The sequence below is a fragment of the Scatophagus argus genome, chromosome 16 (assembly GCF_020382885.2).
Source record: "Scatophagus argus isolate fScaArg1 chromosome 16, fScaArg1.pri, whole genome shotgun sequence".
Lineage (NCBI taxonomy): Eukaryota > Metazoa > Chordata > Actinopteri > Scatophagidae > Scatophagus > Scatophagus argus.
In genome coordinates, this window is record NC_058508.1 from 5,163,934 (window position 1) to 5,184,483 (window position 20,550).

Consider the following 20,550-nt stretch of genomic DNA (forward strand, 5'->3'; position numbering starts at 1 on the left):
GTGGTGTAGATTTCTGAGAGAGGTCGCATGCAGGAGTTGGAATCAGGTCTAGTCGGAGCAGTCAGGTGTCTGCTGCCTGCAGGTGGAGACTCGGTCAGCAGACGGTTGATGTATTAAGTAGGCAGAGTTCATTTCTAAACACGGGTGGTGGAGACTGCAGGTGAAGGATGGAACATCTTACTCCAGTTGGATTTCAGAGGTTGTTTGAGTTTGGCAGATGATTTCATTTAGTTGCTGGTTGAGGTTGAGGCTGGCTTGAACAGTTTTCTGACAGTTGACAAACGTATTTGATCTTGTTTAACTAATACAAAATAAAGTTGGCAGTGGAACTGCTGCTTTCGGTTTAGTTGGAGGTTTTTGCTCTCTTGTTTGGTGGCTGTTCAGGGCTTGGTTCTCCAGAAGTATCAACATTATACAGGGGAGGATACACTCCAACCCCGTATGATACGTCCACGTGCACCAGTCCGTCTTCATTGGCTGATGACGTAAACGTGGGACGATCCAGTCTCTCCCACAGCTTCTGCTTGATACGTCGTCCCAGCTCTAAACTGTACGGACGAACCCTGCCACTCTTGTATCTATGAGCCGTGGAATGTGAAGCAATTAAATAATCACAAAACTTTTGATTGACAAACGCATATATTGAAAGACTGAGTGGTCAGTATTGGAATAATTTGACAAATGCCATATGATCTGACTGAGAGAGTGACATACCTCAGCATATCATCTACCACTCCATGGTATAGTTGCTGGTATTCTTCCACTGAGCAGTTGTGTATTTTCAGTGGAGCATCATGGTTTACACCAGCTGAGCTCAGCTGCTTATCAGCACTGGAGGGCTGGGGGCTGGGAGGCACATTTGATATCCCTGGCAGGTCAGCAGGTGGGATCGTGGACTGAAGGCTTGGGACCAAATTGACGGTCACACGATGTTCAGTAGAAGGTTTGGAAGGAAGAGGAGCAGAGCTTCGTTTCCTCTTGCGGGAGAGGTTGGCAGTGGATGCAGAGTGCTGAGGCCCGGAGGTTACATTCAGAACCTGAGGAAGATCATCAGCACACGAGAGGATGTCAGGCTCTGGTCCAAAGTTTAGAGAGGACTGCTTTGTCAAATTCTGTCTTTGTCAAAAGCTGGTTTTACACCTGACTGCTCAAACAATTTGGCTACAAGGGTAATAAAAATGCATGGAAGCTGAGAATGACGTAGCTTGCAGTTGTTTCAATAGCATCTCAACATCTCAAGATGAGAAGGTCATTGTTTTTAACAAAGGCCAGTTAATACGTGTTGTTATTTTGAGGGAAACAAAGGCTGATTTCTTAAAGCAATAAGGTAATTTATCATGTAGTTTCAAAATAAACCACACAGACTTTTTCTGTTTGTTGCAAGAATGTTTTCCTCAGTGATTTGATATGAGGATGTCTACATGATGGCTAATTATTGTCAGAGATAAGCTCACACACAGCGGTGATCTTCAGCAGATGTGTTACTGTCTATTAGGCTGCAAAGAATTCTCGCTCTCACACAGAAGTTTTGATCAGTGAATGAGTAAAAAACTTGTTATGTTCCTTTAATATTTTCAGCCAGATGTCTGACCTGGTCAGTGTTGCAGCACAGACACTTGCTGTGGTCTCCACTCTTCCCTGGTCGGTTTTGGCGAGCAGAGGGTCTCCTCTTCCTCCAGTAGGAATGATCTTCCAGATGGACGGGAACGTCACACTGCAACAACACACACACACACACGTGTTAGAATGAGGCTCAATCAGTGCAGTAAAATCACCAAGTGGCACTGAAAATGTGTATTTCATAACCTTCCTTGAAAAAGTATTATTTCTGAGCACCAAGGCCTGTTGACTTTCCAGCCAATTAAAGGCTCCACCTTAAGGCCCTTGTAAGGTGGCCCTGGGCTCATGTTCCCAACGTTTTCCAGTTAAAATGACTGCCAATCCAACATTGTACTTTTTACTTAACTACACTCGTGTCTTTTGGCTACTTGTTACCCTCCAGATTAAGAGTTTTGCATCCAAAACAGGTGAAGAATTTATGAAATATGAGGCCTTGTAAATTAACCTACTTGAAAATAAGTTTCACCTCAACCAACTATTAAAACTCTGCTTACACATTAACACATGAGTAATAATAATGTAATGATACATCGCAGTCTAACAGTAACAGTTCCAGTATTATCTGAATACTTCCTCCATCACTGCCGCCTCCTACACTGTGTTTAATACGCATGCGTTGGCCTGAACGGGTCCCTCATCTCTCTCTGCTTTATTCATCTGGAGTTTTCCTACAGGATTTGTGTGTACCATGTGACCCCCGGGCTGAGGTGAGGTGGGGGTGTTCATGACACAGCTTGTTGGCATTACATCAGTGAACTTTGAGGCTTTTTACAGCCATGAATTTCAAATACAGACAAAATTCCATTAGACTTTCAAAGTGTTCAAATCTCACATTTTCCATGATGGAAGTTCGTTGTGTCACTTTCGCCTTATTCAGGGAGTCTGTGGACCTTGACAGGATGGAAAAATCCTCAGTAGAAGCGCTAATTTTCCAAAACTAGCCGACTGAAAACTTGTGCAAAGCTTTCTTGACCGTCAGATGTTTGTTTGTTTTTGAATGATGCTGGAACACGAATGATACACCTGGAGACCAAACCTGGCAACCATGGAATCGTGCCCTTCCATCCTGTACACGTGTGTGTTTGACAGGCGCGTCTCACCTGTGGGATTTCAAATCCCATCCATATTTCACTGTAGAGGAATGTACAGCTCTGACTGCGGCCTCATCGTGTTGTCTGCTACAAGTTGGCTCTCACTCTTTATTTGAACTGATTCGATCTGTGCAGGCTTCTGCAACACTTTGACACGCACACTGCGTTTCAAGCTCATTTCTTCATGTGTTCACAGAGGATTTGGGATTTTCACTCAGTCTGTGTCTCAGCTTTGTCAGCTCTCACGCGTTTATGTACATTATGTTCCATAAACACCACAGAGTGTAAAAGATGTGTGTGCGGCTTTAATTAGCCTAATGAGGCACACGCACACACACACACACACACACACACACGTCCGCAATAATGAAACACAGTTTATTTAGAAGTTTTACTCTCTTACTTCCCTCCAGATTGTCGCATTTATTGTAAACGTCAATGCGAATAAGACAGAGTCTGTAACAGGTTAGATTAACGACTTTTACCCAAAAAGTCCTTCACATGTCATTAAAAGTAATCCGTGTTTCTGCAGGACCCTGAGTGCTGATGTCCTGTGAGATACATTTTACGTACGTCGCTCAGCCGCAGTCATTTCATTAATCATTTAAGATTTTCTACGTGTTGACACGATCAGTCAGGGTATAAGTGTAATTGACTACCAGGACTTTTGTTGTTCCACAGTGTATAAAAAAAAAAAAAAAAAGCTGAGAAAACGTAAAATATCAAGACAACGTGATGCAAGAGATTTTTGACTTTTATCAACTTTTGCCTACTGTTGTTAACTTAAGTAAGATTTACAAGTGCTGACAGGAGTTCTGCCAACTTGAATCTTCTTGTTCACTTAATTAGGATAATCCTGGAAGGCTAACGAAGAAATTCTGGTTTCAGTGCCATGTATTTCTGCCTTCACCAAATGCAGATATTCTTGTTGAATACACATACAATTCTTACTCCAGTGAGCTGAAAATTTACCAATATAAATAAAGAAAAATGTATGTTGCTGTAATTATTTTTGAAAAATGCTCAATAAATAGATATTGAATAAAACAAAGCACAACTCAATGTTATCTGAAATCTTATTTATTTTGTTGAACAGTGCCTCAAGTACATTTCAGAACGCCATGGGTAGTCAGGTCAATTTCTGTAAAAAAGTATTGCAGGTTTCTTTTTTGGGTTGCTTTGAGCACCGCAGCAGAGACATTAAAATTGAAGTTCAGAACCAAAAAAGAAAAGTATGGGGGAAAAAGTGTCCAGCAACACATAGTCACTCATACAACACACCCTGACTGTCTTGTAAAAGTTGAACTTGACCACTTGCACATTAAATAGAATAGTGCCACATATGATTGGCAGAGTACCCAAACACTGAAGGTTTACATGGGCATAATTATGATGAACTAGAGCAGTTAAACTATGAACTAGTTCTTAAAAATTTTACCATCAATGAACAGGGAACTAACAGGTAAAACACCAGTTCTGCATGACAAAATATCACCATATATTGTCAACAACATAGATTCCTCTGACTTTGTTTTAAAGGTACACCTTAGAAAGGGACATTGTACAGTTTCTTGGTTCTTTAAATCATGTTCAAGATGGTTCAAAAAAGTTTTTTCACTGCAAATCTCCTTAAAATCACACAATTCACATTGAAATGTTGAATTTTTGTGGATTTTCACTATTGAGTGTGATCTTGAGAGGTGTGATCGTAATGCTCCAGGTGTTTTTAATACACATACACAGTCTGTGTGAATGCAAGGCCAATGTGTACCTTGTCTGTGATGAAGGCGAAAATGTTTCAGAAGAGTCTCTTGACTTGAGCTTGTGAACTTGCGAAATCTGCACTGCATGAAATCCACCCCTGAAACACAAGAGACACATAGGACACAATCAGTTTTGCTAAAAGCACTTTTGCAACAGTCCCTGTAATTTGTAAACATAAAATAACAATACAGCTCCATTTCCCCAATTTGTGATGTTCCATGACTGAACAGGCAATATCCAGGGTGAATTTGTCATGCAGGGAGAAGAGGATATATCAAATGGCCAATGTGATTTTCCTAACTTACCAGACTGTCCTTGATGTTCTATTATTTTCTTTTACCCATTTAGTTGTTATATCCATATGACTGATGATTACGATAATATTGTTGCAATAATTATTAATTAATAATTAATAATTAATGAAAGTATTTGGTCAAAAACATTGTAATATATTCTGAATGTACTTATAAGAAAACCTAAAAGTTTAAAGAGACTTTGAAGTATTGCACATTAGACTATTATGTTAAACTTATTATTGGGATTGAAATCTCCTGATATGACAAAAATATATATCATGATAAGAATTTTATCAACATCGCCTGCAGCCCTACTTGCCTGAAATCTAATTGTAACAGCCTTTATTATTATTATTATTATTATTAACACAGAAGGAATCCCTAGATGCAGGAGCTGAATACATCAACAAGCCAAAACCAGAGGCAACACAAAAAAAGTATGTGGGGAATCATATTAACTTATATATGACCATTCTTCTATATCAGGCATATCATTGATAACATACATAACATGTAACATAAATGCAAACGTGAATTCAAACATTTGTCTTTGTTACTATGATAAAAATACAATAACTATGAAAAAATTAATACTATCTGTAACGTGACATCAACAACACACAACAATTATTCCTCAAATATTCTGCCTCCTTTCCCATTATGTAAAAAGCTCTGAAAATGGAGCAATCTTATAACACAGAGCATGAAGCAGGCTCAACTTTAATTTGTATGTGACAATTAACTTACAGTAATTAAGGACATTAGACAGTGTCACACCAGCTGTCAAACTGTCCAGTTAGCTTTATACATTATTGGAAAGTAACAGTGCAGCACCGGATAAACGGTGTCTATTGAGAAAAAGAAAAACAACGTTAGCTAATATGCAAGCTACTTACATCACTGTCATATAACTGGCGCACGTCTGCCGTACACCGACCCATGAAAGCGTCTGCATGACGACGCCGCCTAGCTTACATGGGCGGCAGTTTGTTTGTTGGTCAATGCTAACATCATGTCTCCACACAAGGACAACATTAAAACCGATTACAAAACGGGTAATAAGCTAATAAGCTTTACCACGGCAGACGTGCAGTAAAAAAGCCATTTAGTGATGAAAGTCTGTATCTGAATTTCAGACGTGATTAACATTAAAAAGAATCAAACATTACTTTTTGTGGGGGTCGAACGAGCTGGGCCGATGCTCTGAAATAAAACCTTAGCATAGCAGGAGGTGAAGGGCTGGAAATGTCGCTAAGCGCTTGTAGAAAACCCTAACAACACACTTAGTTAGCTTACCTGCTGGGGCAAAATGGTCGTCAACTCCCGCTTCTGTCCACAAAATGTCCAAACACCACACTCAAACCGCAGACCAGGCGAAAATCCGTAATGGTCGAAATAATGCAGTTCACTTCCAACTTTGGCCACGTTTGACCACGTTTGGTCAACTTTTCTTGGGGGGTTTTCAGCACAGAAAATGTCCGCCATCATGACCATGTGTGCATGCGCACGTCACTCATCTATGGGGTTTCCCGCTGGTTCCCGACTTAACTCAAAACATCTACTCCAAAGTTGATCATCTTTGTTGTGCTGTTTGGAAAATCTTAGTTAGGACAACAATGAGAGAAATTTGTTGGGCAGACAAGTTTTTGTAAATGGAAAGCTTTATTTCTGAGTCACTTTAATTTGAAAACTTTAATGGAATCCACAATTACTAGTTATCGTTTTTACAGTAGAATCCAGTTGTACCCAGTAAAAACATCTGGATGAGTCCAGCACCATCACAGCTGTCTGGACGGATTTCGGATTGTTTTATTTTTTTAAGATTACGCAGATTACTACTGAATAATATTCAGACAAGAAGTGAAGACAAATTCAGGCTGAAAGTCACAGATCAAACCTCAGGAGATTTTCCACTCAGCTAAATGGCACAATGAAATCAGGAACACATCTGTAGCTTTGCCAATAAAACAAATATGAATGTCACGACTTCCTGCTTAAAGTCTTTAATAAAATAAAAGATAAATATGAAGAAAGTATCATTTCTGTTTATTCAGTCTGTTGGATGCAGTGAAATGAAGTCCAGTGTCCACTGTGACGTCTTGTCAGCTAAAATAATCAAATCTAAAAGCACATCCTGCTGGATTTGATGAATGAAGATGAAATGTGGCTGACAGCAGCAGGTGGAGTAGAGGGAAGCTCCTCTCATGAACAGCAGACAGTCCCCTCCTCACCTCCACATGATCCACTCTCTCCTCTCCACTTCAACACCAACTGGATGGAGGCTCAGACGCTTGGAAAATGAAATACTGACAAAAGTCCCGATACAAAACCAAATGTCATCAAAACACGCACACACACACACACGTGTCTTTGTCCTGTAGATTCAGATTTCTTCAGGTGTCACTGAAAGTGTGGGCCGACGTCATATTAAACCCTGTGGACTGCGAATGGGTGTCATTAAAGTTCATATGCGTGTAAGGGCAGATGAGCGAATACTTTTGGCAATATAGCGCATCTATACATAGAGATAATTAGAGCTTTTCACTTACTGAAGGCACAAAGAATGCAGTGAAGGCAAAGCATCTCAAAGGAGGAAACTTATCTCTTATTTTATCTTATCTATCTGTGCATGGACAAAGTGTGTCACTGTGCTAAATAAAGTACTAACAGTAAGACTGAAAAAAAGTAATTTATGGGCATAAAAAGTAAATTTATACGGTTACAATCAATTGGTGTTTGGACCTCCTGCTGCGGTCCTGCTTGACACACCTGCTGTTGTCCCTTAGTCTTATTTCTTATTTTTATTATATTGTTGTTTTTTATCACTCCTGTACTCTTTCATTGTTGCTGTTGCTATGCATCTCTGTCTGTGTCCAGAGTGCTCACCATTAAACCACAGGACCTCTATGCACACTGAGCAGTCTTTTGCAAATTCGTTCCAAAAGAGCTCATCAATAAGGTCTCAGGGACACACTACTTGTGTAGACTGCACCCTTAACTGGTATTAAAGAGCAGGTTCCACCGAGATTTGAACTCAGATCGCTGGATTCAGAGTCCAGAGTGCTAACCATTACACCATGGAACCTCTGCACACATGCGGCACACATGCGGCACACATGCGGCACACATGCGGCACACATGCGGCACACATGCGGCACACATGCGGCACACATGCGGCACACATGCGGCACACATGCGGCACACATGCGGCACACATGCGGCACACATGCGGCACACATGCGGCACACATGCGGCACACATGCGGCACACATGCGGCACACATGCGGCACACATGCGGCACACATGCGGCACACATGCGGCACACATGCGGCACACATGCGGCACACATGCGGCACACAGTGGCTTCCATGATCTCAGCATGTGTGTCATCCTGACTTCAAATACCTGAACCATCTCACTTGGACCAGCAACTCACTCCAAAATCCAGTGTTTTACCACGACCTCGAAAACACAAAAGCATCTGAAAGGAGGAAACTCAGCCTTTGGTCATGTGCACGTGTTCCAGATACTTTGTCCCATCATTCATGAGCCACCAAAACTGGGGGTGGGTGTATAAAAACAGCTGTAATTCCTAAACAGTTAATCCCACACTTTTGTCAAAGCTCTTTAATTAAAGTCTTCTTCATTTCCAATTCAGTGTGGTGCTGTGCAGAGGCCAGATGCAACCTTGTACTTGTCCCAGTACATTGGGACCTAACTGTGTATACACAGACAAGAATACACCTACAAAGATTTCTTTGTGGTCACAGTGCTGACGGACTTATTGTACTGAAATGGCAGTGGTCATTTGTGAATCACAAGAGAACTGACTAAAAAACAAGGACATTAAAATACTGGAAAAAGAAATGTATGAATAAATCATCCTAAAGGTAAAAGTAAGTAAAAATAGTGAAATAATCTTAAAATCAGGTGGCTTCACAACAGAGCTGAACTTAAGCAAATAATTTGAATTGTCAGGCAGGAAATCAAAGCAGTGGAAGTCTGTCACCCACTCAAAGCTCAACTGATACAGAAGCAGCTCTCTGACATTTAAAACTCTCTTGAGATCAGGTTCCACCGAGACTTGAACTCAGATTACTGGATTCAAAGTCCAGAGTGCTAACCATTACACCATGGAACCTCCACACAGGTGAACACAGGTTATCACAGGTAAAAATTAATACTTATATGAGTGCAATTCCTCAGGGGAAGCAGCTATAAATGAACTATAAAAATATAATTCAGTCAGGTAAGGCTTAAGCATATCAGGCTTATGGTTGTATCTTACTGTAATAACATCTGACATCGTTCAGTGGCTATTTCAAAGTGAAACAACTTTACCCTAACATAATAATAATAAATGTCCTCATCTGTCCTGTTCCATTAATTAATTGGGGTTGAGGAAAGCAACATTTGACGTCTACTCGGCCAACAGAAAAAGGGCGGAGGCCCGGGAAAAACGGGCGGAGGACCACCACCTCTGACAGAGGCACAGGAGATGTCCCTGAGCCAAGACCAAGGAAGGAAAACGGTATCACTCAGCTAAGAAGTCATCAGGACGAGACAAACAACCCAGTCTGGGCCTCAAAGTCCTCTCCTCCTCTCCCTGTGAACTAAAGCAGCCTCCTCATCCATAGGATCCTCGATAACAGGACATGCCATTTTAATAGTAATTACTCGGTCGGTCTCCACTGAAATGTGTGGAACCAGATGGTAAATGCAGAAATTTAAATTTGGAAAGCATAAAACCACAGCTTCAGCAGTACCACTGTAGATTTCACTGTTCGCCAGCAGGGGGTGTAGTTTCCCCGTTTCTGTCTGAGTCATGTGCTTGTTGAAGGGTCAGGATACTCCGGAAAACGAAGAGAAGCGCAACAGCACACGCTGCGTGGCAGGCAGTAGCTACTGCTGTGGACGATTTCAGGTGCTGGTGGAATGAAAACGTGACATGTGGGCCACCAGAGCTCGTTACCTGTGAATTCGAGAGCCACAGCCGTATTGGTGCTGTAGGTGTGCCGTAGTTACGCTGTATGTGCACTGCAGCTGTGCTGCATCTTTAGCTGTAGTTATACAGGAACAGTACTGGATTCCTTTTTAATTTGCTTTGAGTAATACCAGTTCATTTTTGGATTCAATAACCAGACAAAAACCTTTACTCATTTTTTTTCTCTGTGAGAAGAGCACCTTAAATTTTTGGGGAAAGACAATTAAAGATACCCACAACAAAACCTGTATTTGAAGTTGTGTGCGTGATTTAGCCCGGCTGCATGTGTGTGACAGAATGAATGAATGAATGAATGCAGCGCTTCAGCTCTGTAAAGGGGAGGAGACAGACAGAAACTCAGCGTCCACTGAAGAAAAGCTGCTCCCAGACTGAGTTATCACGGCATCTTACTCGGAGAATAACTTACCTCTCTTTCTGAAATGGGTTTGAGCGACTCCTCTGCTCGGGACTTGAGGGACCTTCATTAATGAAAAGGTTAAGCCAGAGTTTCTCTCATTTCAGGCTCAGTTTACTCAGTTTCTGCTAAAGCTGCTTTCTAAAACAGGCCGCTTACATTGTTTTGTTTGAGACTGTGTAAAACCAGCCCGTGTGATCTCACTGTCAGAGGTTGCGCCTCAGCAGCCTCCATAACAAGACACACAGAGGTTACAGTGAAAACAAGCTGTCAGAAGCGGGATTCGAACCCACGCCTCCAGAGGAGACTGCGACCTGAACGCAGCGCCTTAGACCGCTCGGCCATCCTGACTACTTCAGGTACTGAAAAATCACTTCACAATTTCGCAACTTATACAGTATTTGCACATGGTACTTTCTCCAAGTACCTGTGGTTTTAATTATGCTCTCTTAGTGTGTTAAAACATGTTTTTGAAGGATCTACTTTACCTCTCAGCACAAAAGCCAAATGAGACACTCGTGGCAGGAAGTCTTTTCTTCTTCTTAAATTCTCCTCCAAAGAAATCCCTTCTCTGTATATATGCACTATTTTACTGTGTTTTTAACAGGATGTGATGTGGGCTGGCTGGTTTCATTCCCACTCAGTCCTGATAAGAACAATCCTATTGAAGACACATTATAAGCCAAAACAGCTTGAAGTGCTTTGAGATTTAACTGTGACTGACTTTAAGGGCTTTTGTTATTCTCTTAGAGTCAGTCCAAAGACCAGGACCCAAAATGCAGACACAGAGTGAGGAATAAAGTGAAGAAAAGAAAGTTTAATTAAAGTATTTTTAAAAGGAACAGAAGGAAACAACAGGCAGCTGGGAGCCCAGGTAAAAATGGTCCAAACAAATAATCCAGATGACGATGCAAAAGCAGGGAACACAGGGCTCACAGGGATGACAGCAACCACACACATCCTGACAACACACACACAGGGAGAGCACAGGTATATATAGGGCAGGTAAGGAGACATAGGCAGAGCTAATTAGGGGAGGAGCAAACAATCAAAAAAGGAAGGAAAACAGAGGACAACTAATTATTTCCATTAGAAAAACTAATTAGATCGGCAGCATACACCTTAACAAAAATTTATAAAAATTGCTAATATGTGACTTATCTCACCACGATCATGATGTTCTGTGAAGTCTTTTGCTGACATGCCAAATCATTTCACCATGATTGGCAGCTGGCCAGGAGACTCTTTGGTGATGTTATTAGGAACCTCAGTGATCCATCAGCTCATGTTTGTCTGAAACAATACAAAACAAAAGCAGTCAAAATACTGAGCGTTCATGTTTCACCAGCCACACATAGTTTGACATGTCTTTTTCCTGGAAAAATAAAGCAACATGGCTGATCTTCAGTGAATACTGCAATAATACATCAGTATACGTACTGAATCAGCTGTGTCTGCAGCTTGTTTGACTTTGGCTACCGAAGACTGAAGAAGGGAGACGTCATCTATGTGAAGTTTTCAGGAAGAGGGAAATGGTGACTGTTCGTGAAGGATGGAGCTGCAGGTGGTGTCTGCTGTAGACGAGAGGAGGTGGCGACTGCAGGGTGTTGAAAGTCTCTGAATTTTGAGCCCCAGAATCTTCAAGTGAAAGCAGCGACTGTGGCTTAGTGACAGGAGGTGGAGGTGGAGGCTCGTGCTGCATGTATCTGCATGAATCTGCTGTGTCTTTTTGCTGTCAGCTGATGCAGGTGGCAATGCAGCTTTCTGGAACAGGAGTTTGCGAGCAGGAGTTGTAAGTCTCTGGAGGTGGACGCACTGAGACACAGTTATCTGAAAGAATGGTGGAGGTAGCACTGGATGTCTCTGGCAAAGGTTGTAGGCAGAGTTTTAGGCCCATTGCTGTCTGTTAGAATCTTCAGGTGGAGAAGGAGGTGTAGGTTGCTGACAGAGCCTGTAGGATGATTATGATGGAGCTGTAAACTGCAGGCAGAAGATGAAAAACTCTGCAGGTGGATGTTTGGACTCCCATACTCTTCTAGAATATGTAGATGCAGGACAAGGCACAGGTGTCTGGAAGCAGGAGGACCCAACAAAACCCCCATGAGCAAGCACTCGGCGACAGTGGCGAGGAAAAACTTCCTTTTTAAAGGCAGAAACCTCGGAGCAGACCCCGGCTCAGTGAGGGCGGCCATCTGCCTTGACCGGTTGGGTTGTGTGTGAGAGAGAGAGAGACAACTGTGCACAAGTATGGTGGAGGTGAAAGATGCAGGTTGCTGAGAGAGTCTGTAGGTTGAGGTCAATGGCACAGCTTTCCACCACAGTCTTTAGGTTGGTGGCACATGATGCTGGACATTGGAGCTTCAGCTGTCTGCAAGGATCCACAGGTGGAGGAAGCTGCAGGTTGCTTGTAACAGCTGTGGATGGCGTGTCAAACCCAGGAAGTCTGTCAGAATCTGCATATTTAGGATGCTACGGATTACTAGCAGAGGCCAGAGGTGGAGTGTCAGGTTGCAGATCTCTGCAAAAGTCTGCAGGTGGAGGCAGCCATGCAGATGTTTGGCAAAGTCTGCAAAATGGAAGACACTGAAGGAGGAGGATTGAGCTGCACTTTTCTACCAGAATCTGCTGATGGAACAAGAGGAGGAGCAGCTCTTGGTAGTGTCTATAGGTGGAGGATCATGGTGCAGATGTCTGTCATAAACTGGAGGTGACATCAGAAGGGTAGTGGCACAGGTTGGAGCGAGAGACTGGTACTGGTGATGCGTGGTGATGACAGCGATGTCATTTTTTGGCATAGGATGGAGGAGGACATTTTTTCTTCAGGTGTCTGCAAAAATCTGCAGGTGGAGGAAACTACAGATTAGTAGCAGAGGCCAGAGGCGGAGTGTCAGGTTGCAGTCGTTTGCAAAGGTTTGCCAGAATATGCAGGCTGATGAAGCTGCAGTTAGCTGGCAGAGGCCAGAGGTCCAAACTATGGCACTTGGCTGGAATCTGCAATTGGAGGGAAGTACAGATTTCTAGCTGAGGCCAGAGACGAAGGTTGCAATGGTCCGCAAGAGCCTGCAGGTGACGAAAACAGTGCAGTTTTTTGGCAAAGTCTGCGAGCAACGGAAGGCACTGTAGGTGGAGGTTTGGTCTGCACTTTTCTACCAGACTCTGTAGGTGGAGGAGGAGGAGTATGAGGAGGAGGTGCAGGTTCCTGGCAGAGTCTGTAGCAGGTGGAATGTGGTGCAGCCGTCTGTTATGAACTGGAGCTGGAAACGACATCACGTGCTTCATGGCACATACTGGAGCTAGAGACATGTGCTGCGTCTGACTGCGTAGATCTACAGGTGGCAATGCAGGCTGCTGGCATATAATGGAAGAGCATGTCCCAGGTGCAGCTGTCTGCAAGAATCTACAGGTGGAGGAAACTGCAGGTTTCTTGCATAAGCCATAGGAGGAGGCGGAGGCTTTTGTCTCCCAAAATATGCCGATGGGCAAAGCAGCAGGTTCCTGCCAGAATCTGCAGGTGAGGAAGCTACAGATTACTAACAGAAGACCGAGGTGGAGCCTTGGATTGAGCTGAGTCTGTCTCCGTGAATTTACGGGTGGAGGCACCACTGTAGGCTGTTCACACGTTCACGTGTGATGGTGGACACTGGAGCCGCAGCTGTCTTGAAGAATCTGCAGAGCCAGAGGATGCAGATGGAGGTCAAAGTGCAGGTTTTTGGCAGAGACTGCACGCGGAAGACAAAAACACTTGAGGTGGAGGCCTTGTGCTGCATTTTTCTTCCAGTAGCTGTTGGTGATTGAGGAGGAGGTGCAGGTTTCTGGAAGAGGATGCCGGCAGGAGATGAGGGAGGACACAAGTCGCTGCAGTCTGTCTGAATGCACAGGTAGAGCAATGGATAATATAACTAGCAGTGAAGCTCCAAACTGACTTGATCAATTCTAACATACATTTACAAACATTGATTTTGTTCATGAACATCTCCTAAGAATTCTGAGTATGTGACTCACATCACCATGTTCATGATGTTCTGTGAAGTCTTTGGATGATGTGCCAAATCATTTCCAGCACCTGACCAGGCAGCAGTTTGATGTTGTCATTAGGAACAGCAGTGATCCACCAGCTGATGTTTGTCTGAAACGACACAAAACAAAACCTGTTAAAGTATTGAAAATATGTTATTAATGTCTTTTCTGTGCAATTTACTGACTGGATTTCAGTTTACATGAGAAACATTAAGTACAAACATTTTTAAAATTTGGGAAAATCAACATGGCTTATCTTCAGTGAACGCTGTAACAATATATCAGTACACATACTGATTCAGCTGTAGTGGCGGCTTGTTTCAGTTTGGCAGCTCAAGACCGAAGAAGGGAGACATCATCTTTGTAGAGATTTCAGGAAGAAGCAAACTGTGACTGTCGGAAGAGGACGGAGCTGCACCAGATCGGTGGATGGTGTAGCTGTATATGGAGGCGGAGCTGTTTGGCAGAGTCTGCATGCAGATGATGGAAAACACTGCAGGTGGAGCTTTGAGTTTTTCTTCCAGAATCTGTAGGCAGAGGGGGAGGAGGTGCAGGTTTCTGGAAGAGGATCCGTGAAGGAGCGGACTTTGGCTTTGGAGGACTTGAACAATCCATCAAAATGTCCAGGTGGAGGTGGCAGCAGATATTTCTGGTTGTGGGCAAAAGTTGACAGATTTCTGCCCAAATCTTCAGGTGGAAGTGGTGGGTGCAGGTTACTGGCACAGGCTGTAGGTGGAGGCAGTGGTGTAGATTTCTGAGAGAGGTCGCATGCAGGAGTTGGAATCAGGTCTAGTCGGAGCAGTCAGGTGTCTGCTGCCTGCAGGTGGAGACTCGGTCAGCAGACGGTTGATGTATTAAGTAGGCAGAGTTCATTTCTAAACACGGGTGGTGGAGACTGCAGGTGAAGGATGGAACATCTTACTCCAGTTGGATTTCAGAGGTTGTTTGAGTTTGGCAGATGATTTCATTTAGTTGCTGGTTGAGGTTGAGGCTGGCTTGAACAGTTTTCTGACAGTTGACAAACGTATTTGATCTTGTTTAACTAATACAAAATAAAGTTAGCAGTGGAACTGCTGCTTTCGGTTTAGTTGGAGGTTTTTGCTCTCTTGTTTGGTGGCCGTTCAGGGCTTGGTTCTCCAGAAGTATCAACATTATACAGGGGAGGATACACTCCAACCCCGTATGATACGTCCACGTGCACCAGTCCGTCTTCATTGGCTGATGACGTAAACGTGGGACGTCCCAGTCTCTCCCACAGCTTCTGCTTGATACGTCGTCCCAGCTCTAAAGTGTACGGACGAACCCTGCCACTCTTGTATCTATGAGCCGTGGAATGTGAAGCAATTAAATAATCACAAAACTTTTGATTGACAAACGCATATATTGAAAGACTGAGTGGTCAGTATTGGAATAATTTGACAAATGCCATATGATCTGACTGAGAGAGTGACATACCTCAGCATATCATCTACCACTCCATGGTATAGTTGCTGGTATTCTTCCACTGAGCAGTTGTGTATTTTCAGTGGAGCATCACGGTTTACACCAGCTGAGCTCAGCTGCTTATCAGCACTGGAGGGCTGGGGGCTGGGAGGCACATTTGATATCCCTGGCAGGTCAGCAGGTGGGATCGTGGACTGAAGGCTTGAGACCAAATTGACGGTCACACGATGTTCAGTAGAAGGTTTGGAAGGAAGAGGAGCAGAGCTTCGTTTCCTCTTGCGGGAGAGGTTGGCAGTGGATGCAGAGTGCTGAGGCCCGGAGGTTAAATTCAGAACCTGAGGAAGATCATCAGCACACGAGAGGATGTCAGGCTCTGGTCCAAAGTTTAGAGAGGACTGCTTTGTCAAATTCCAAGACACCTCACATATTCTGTTCAGCTGTTTTTACACCTGACTGCTCAAACAATTTGGCTACAAGGGTAATAAAAATGCATGGAAGCTGAGAACGGCATAGCTTGCAGTTGTTTCAATAGCATCTCAACATCTCAAGATGAGAAGGTCATTGTTTTTAACAAAGGCCAGTTAATACGTGTTGTTATTTTGAGGGAAACAAAGGCTGATTTCTTAAAGCAATAAGGTAATTTATCATGTAGTTTCAAAATAAACCACACAGACTTTTTCTGTTTGTTGCAAGAATGTTTTCCTCAGTGATTTGATATGAGGATGTCTACATGATGGCTAATTATTGTCAGAGATAAGCTCACACACAGCGGTGATCTTCAGCAGATGTGTTACTGTCTATTAGGCTGCAAAGAATTCTTGCTCTCACACAGAATTTCTGATCAGTGAGTAAAAAACTTGTTATGTTCCTTTAATATTTTCAGTCAGATGTCTGACCTGGTCAGTGTTGCAGCACAGACACTTGCTGTGGTCTCCACTCTTCCCTGCTCGGTTTGCCTGGCGAGCAGAGGGTCTCCTCTTCCTCCAGTAGGAATGATCTTCCAGATGGACGGGAACGTCACACTGCAACAACACACACACACACACGTGTTAGAATGAGGCTCAACCAGTGCAGTAAAATCACCAAGTGGCACTGAAAATGTGTATTTCATAACCTTCCTTGAAAAAGTATTATTTCTGAGCACCAAGGCCTGTTGACTTTCCAGCCAATTAAAGGCTCCACCTTAAGGCCCTTGTAAGGTGGCCCTGGGCTCATGTTCCCAACGTTTTCCAGTTAAAATGACTGCCAATCCAACATTGTACTTTTTACTTAACTACACTCGTGTCTTTTGGCTACTTGTTACCCTCCAGATTAAGAGTTTTGCATCCAAAACAGGTGAAGAATTTATGAAATATGAGGCCTTGTAAATTAACCTACTTGAAAATAAGTTTCACCTCAACCAACTATTAAAACTCTGCTTACACATTAACACATGAGTAATAATAATGTAATGATACATCGCAGTCTAACAGTAACAGTTCCAGTATTATCTGAATACTTCCTCCATCACTGCCGCCTCCTACACTGTGTTTAATACGCATGCGTTGGCCTGAACGGGTCCCTCATCTCTCTCTGCTTTATTCATCTGGAGTTTTCCTACAGGATTTGTGTGTACCATGTGACCCCCGGGCTGAGGTGAGGTGGGGGTGTTCATGACACAGCTTGTTGGCATTACATCAGTGAACTTTGAGGCTTTTTACAGCCATGAATTTCAAATACAGACAAAATTCCATTAGACTTTCAAAGTGTTCAAATCTCACATTTTCCATGATGGAAGTTCGTTGTGTCACTTTCGCCTTATTCAGGGAGTCTGTGGACCTTGACAGGATGGAAAAATCCTCAGTAGAAGCGCTAATTTTCCAAAACTAGCCGACTGAAAACTTGTGCAAAGCTTTCTTGACCGTCAGATGTTTGTTTGTTTTTGAATGATGCTGGAACACGAATGATACACCTGGAGACCAAACCTGGCAACCATGGAATCGTGCCCTTCCATCCTGTACACGTGTGTGTTTGACAGGCGCGTCTCACCTGTGGGATTTCAAATCCCATCCATATTTCACTGTAGAGGAATGTACAGCTCTGACTGCGGCCTCATCGTGTTGTCTGCTACAAGTTGGCTCTCACTCTTTATTTGAACTGATTCGATCTGTGCAGGCTTCTGCAACACTTTGACACGCACACTGCGTTTCAAGCTCATTTCTTCATGTGTTCACAGAGGATTTGGGATTTTCACTCAGTCTGTGTCTCAGCTTTGTCAGCTCTCACGCGTTTATGTACATTATGTTCCATAAACACCACAGAGTGTAAAAGATGTGTGTGCGGCTTTAATTAGCCTAATGAGGCACACGCACACACACACACACACACACACACACACGTCCGCAATAATGAAACACAGTTTATTTAGAAGTTTTACTCTCTTACTTCCCTCCAGATTGTCGCATTTATTGTAAACGTCAATGCGAATAAGACAGAGTCTGTAACAGGTTAGATTAACGACTTTTACCCAAAAAGTCCTTCACATGTCATTAAAAGTAATCCGTGTTTCTGCAGGACCCTGAGTGCTGATGTCCTGTGAGATACATTTTACGTACGTCGCTCAGCCGCAGTCATTTCATTAATCATTTAAGATTTTCTACGTGTTGACACGATCAGTCAGGGTATAAGTGTAATTGACTACCAGGACTTTTGTTGTTCCACAGTGTATAAAAAAAAAAAAAAAAAAAGCTGAGAAAACGTAAAATATCAAGACAACGTGATGCAAGAGATTTTTGACTTTTATCAACTTTTGCCTACTGTTGTTAACTTAAGTAAGATTTACAAGTGCTGACAGGAGTTCTGCCAACTTGAATCTTCTTGTTCACTTAATTAGGATAATCCTGGAAGGCTAACGAAGAAATTCTGGTTTCAGTGCCATGTATTTCTGCCTTCACCAAATGCAGATATTCTTGTTGAATACACATACAATTCTTACTCCAGTGAGCTGAAAATTTACCAATATAAATAAAGAAAAATGTATGTTGCTGTAATTATTTTTGAAAAATGCTCAATAAATAGATATTGAATAAAACAAAGCACAACTCAATGTTATCTGAAATCTTATTTATTTTGTTGAACAGTGCCTCAAGTACATTTCAGAACGCCATGGGTAGTCAGGTCAATTTCTGTAAAAAAGTATTGCAGGTTTCTTTTTTGGGTTGCTTTGAGCACCGCAGCAGAGACATTAAAATTGAAGTTCAGAACCAAAAAAGAAAAGTATGGGGGAAAAAGTGTCCAGCAACACATAGTCACTCATACAACACACCCTGACTGTCTTGTAAAAGTTGAACTTGACCACTTGCACATTAAATAGAATAGTGCCACATATGATTGGCAGAGTACCCAAACACTGAAGGTTTACATGGGCATAATTATGATGAACTAGAGCAGTTAAACTATGAACTAGTTCTTAAAAATTTTACCATCAATGAACAGGGAACTAACAGGTAAAACACCAGTTCTGCATGACAAAATATCACCATATATTGTCAACAACATAGATTCCTCTGACTTTGTTTTAAAGGTACACCTTAGAAAGGGACATTGTACAGTTTCTTGGTTCTTTAAATCATGTTCAAGATGGTTCAAAAAAGTTTTTTCACTGCAAATCTCCTTAAAATCACACAATTCACATTGAAATGTTGAATTTTTGTGGATTTTCACTATTGAGTGTGATCTTGAGAGGTGTGATCGTAATGCTCCAGGTGTTTTTAATACACATACACAGTCTGTGTGAATGCAAGGCCAATGTGTACCTTGTCTGTGATGAAGGCGAAAATGTTTCAGAAGAGTCTCTTGACTTGAGCTTGTGAACTTGCGAAATCTGCACTGCATGAAATCCACCCCTGAAACACAAGAGACACATAGGACACAATCAGTTTTGCTAAAAGCACTTTTGCAACAGTCCCTGTAATTTGTAAACATAAAATAACAATACAGCTCCATTTCCCCAATTTGTGATGTTCCATGACTGAACAGGCAATATCCAGGGTGAATTTGTCATGCAGGGAGAAGAGGATATATCAAATGGCCAATGTGATTTTCCTAACTTACCAGACTGTCCTTGATGTTCTATTATTTTCTTTTACCCATTTAGTTGTTATATCCATATGACTGATGATTACGATAATATTGTTGCAATAATTATTAATTAATAATTAATAATTAATGAAAGTATTTGGTCAAAAACATTGTAATATATTCTGAATGTACTTATAAGAAAACCTAAAAGTTTAAAGAGACTTTGAAGTATTGCACATTAGACTATTATGTTAAACTTATTATTGGGATTGAAATCTCCTGATATGACAAAAATATATATCATGATAAGAATTTTATCAACATCGCCTGCAGCCCTACTTGCCTGAAATCTAATTGTAACAGCCTTTATTATTATTATTATTATTATTAACACAGAAGGAATCCCTAGATGCAGGAGCTGAATACATCAACAAGCCAAAACCAGAGGCAACACAAAAAAAGTATGTGGGGAATCATATTAACTTATATATGACCATTCTTCTATATCAGGCATATCATTGATAACATACATAACATGTAACATAAATGCAAACGTGAATTCAAACATTTGTCTTTGTTACTATGATAAAAATACAATAACTATGAAAAAATTAATACTATCTGTAACGTGACATCAACAACACACAACAATTATTCCTCAAATATTCTGCCTCCTTTCCCATTATGTAAAAAGCTCTGAAAATGGAGCAATCTTATAACACAGAGCATGAAGCAGGCTCAACTTTAATTTGTATGTGACAATTAACTTACAGTAATTAAGGACATTAGACAGTGTCACACCAGCTGTCAAACTGTCCAGTTAGCTTTATACATTATTGGAAAGTAACAGTGCAGCACCGG

The 20,550-nt window shown here is 42.0% G+C and overlaps 3 long non-coding RNA genes and 3 other non-coding genes across 6 annotated transcripts; all 6 read right to left on the reverse strand.

Moving 5' to 3' along the window:
• Nucleotides 1-1,649: 1,649 nt before the first annotated feature.
• On the reverse strand, nt 1,650-6,362 carry LOC124072849. Its single transcript, XR_006845608.1, has 3 exons — nt 6,068-6,362; nt 4,483-4,572; nt 1,650-1,714 (listed from the first exon to the last, which is right to left on the reverse strand). It is a non-coding gene; the product is annotated as an uncharacterized LOC124072849 (long non-coding RNA).
• Nucleotides 6,363-7,784: 1,422 nt separating this feature from the next.
• Nucleotides 7,785-7,856, reverse strand: trnaq-cug. Its single transcript has one exon. It is a non-coding gene; the product is annotated as a tRNA-Gln (tRNA).
• A 984-nt stretch (nt 7,857-8,840) lies between these two features.
• On the reverse strand, nt 8,841-8,912 carry trnaq-uug. Its single transcript has one exon. It is a non-coding gene; the product is annotated as a tRNA-Gln (tRNA).
• Nucleotides 8,913-10,438: 1,526 nt separating this feature from the next.
• On the reverse strand, nt 10,439-10,521 carry trnal-cag. Its single transcript has one exon. It is a non-coding gene; the product is annotated as a tRNA-Leu (tRNA).
• Nucleotides 10,522-10,967: 446 nt separating this feature from the next.
• On the reverse strand, nt 10,968-12,566 carry LOC124072847. The gene is made up of 3 exons (XR_006845606.1): nt 11,611-12,566; nt 11,337-11,463; nt 10,968-11,131 (listed from the first exon to the last, which is right to left on the reverse strand). It is a non-coding gene; the product is annotated as an uncharacterized LOC124072847 (long non-coding RNA).
• Nucleotides 12,567-13,861: 1,295 nt separating this feature from the next.
• Nucleotides 13,862-14,650, reverse strand: LOC124072846. The gene is made up of 3 exons (XR_006845605.1): nt 14,482-14,650; nt 14,173-14,296; nt 13,862-14,036 (listed from the first exon to the last, which is right to left on the reverse strand). It is a non-coding gene; the product is annotated as an uncharacterized LOC124072846 (long non-coding RNA).
• Nucleotides 14,651-20,550: the final 5,900 nt, after the last annotated feature.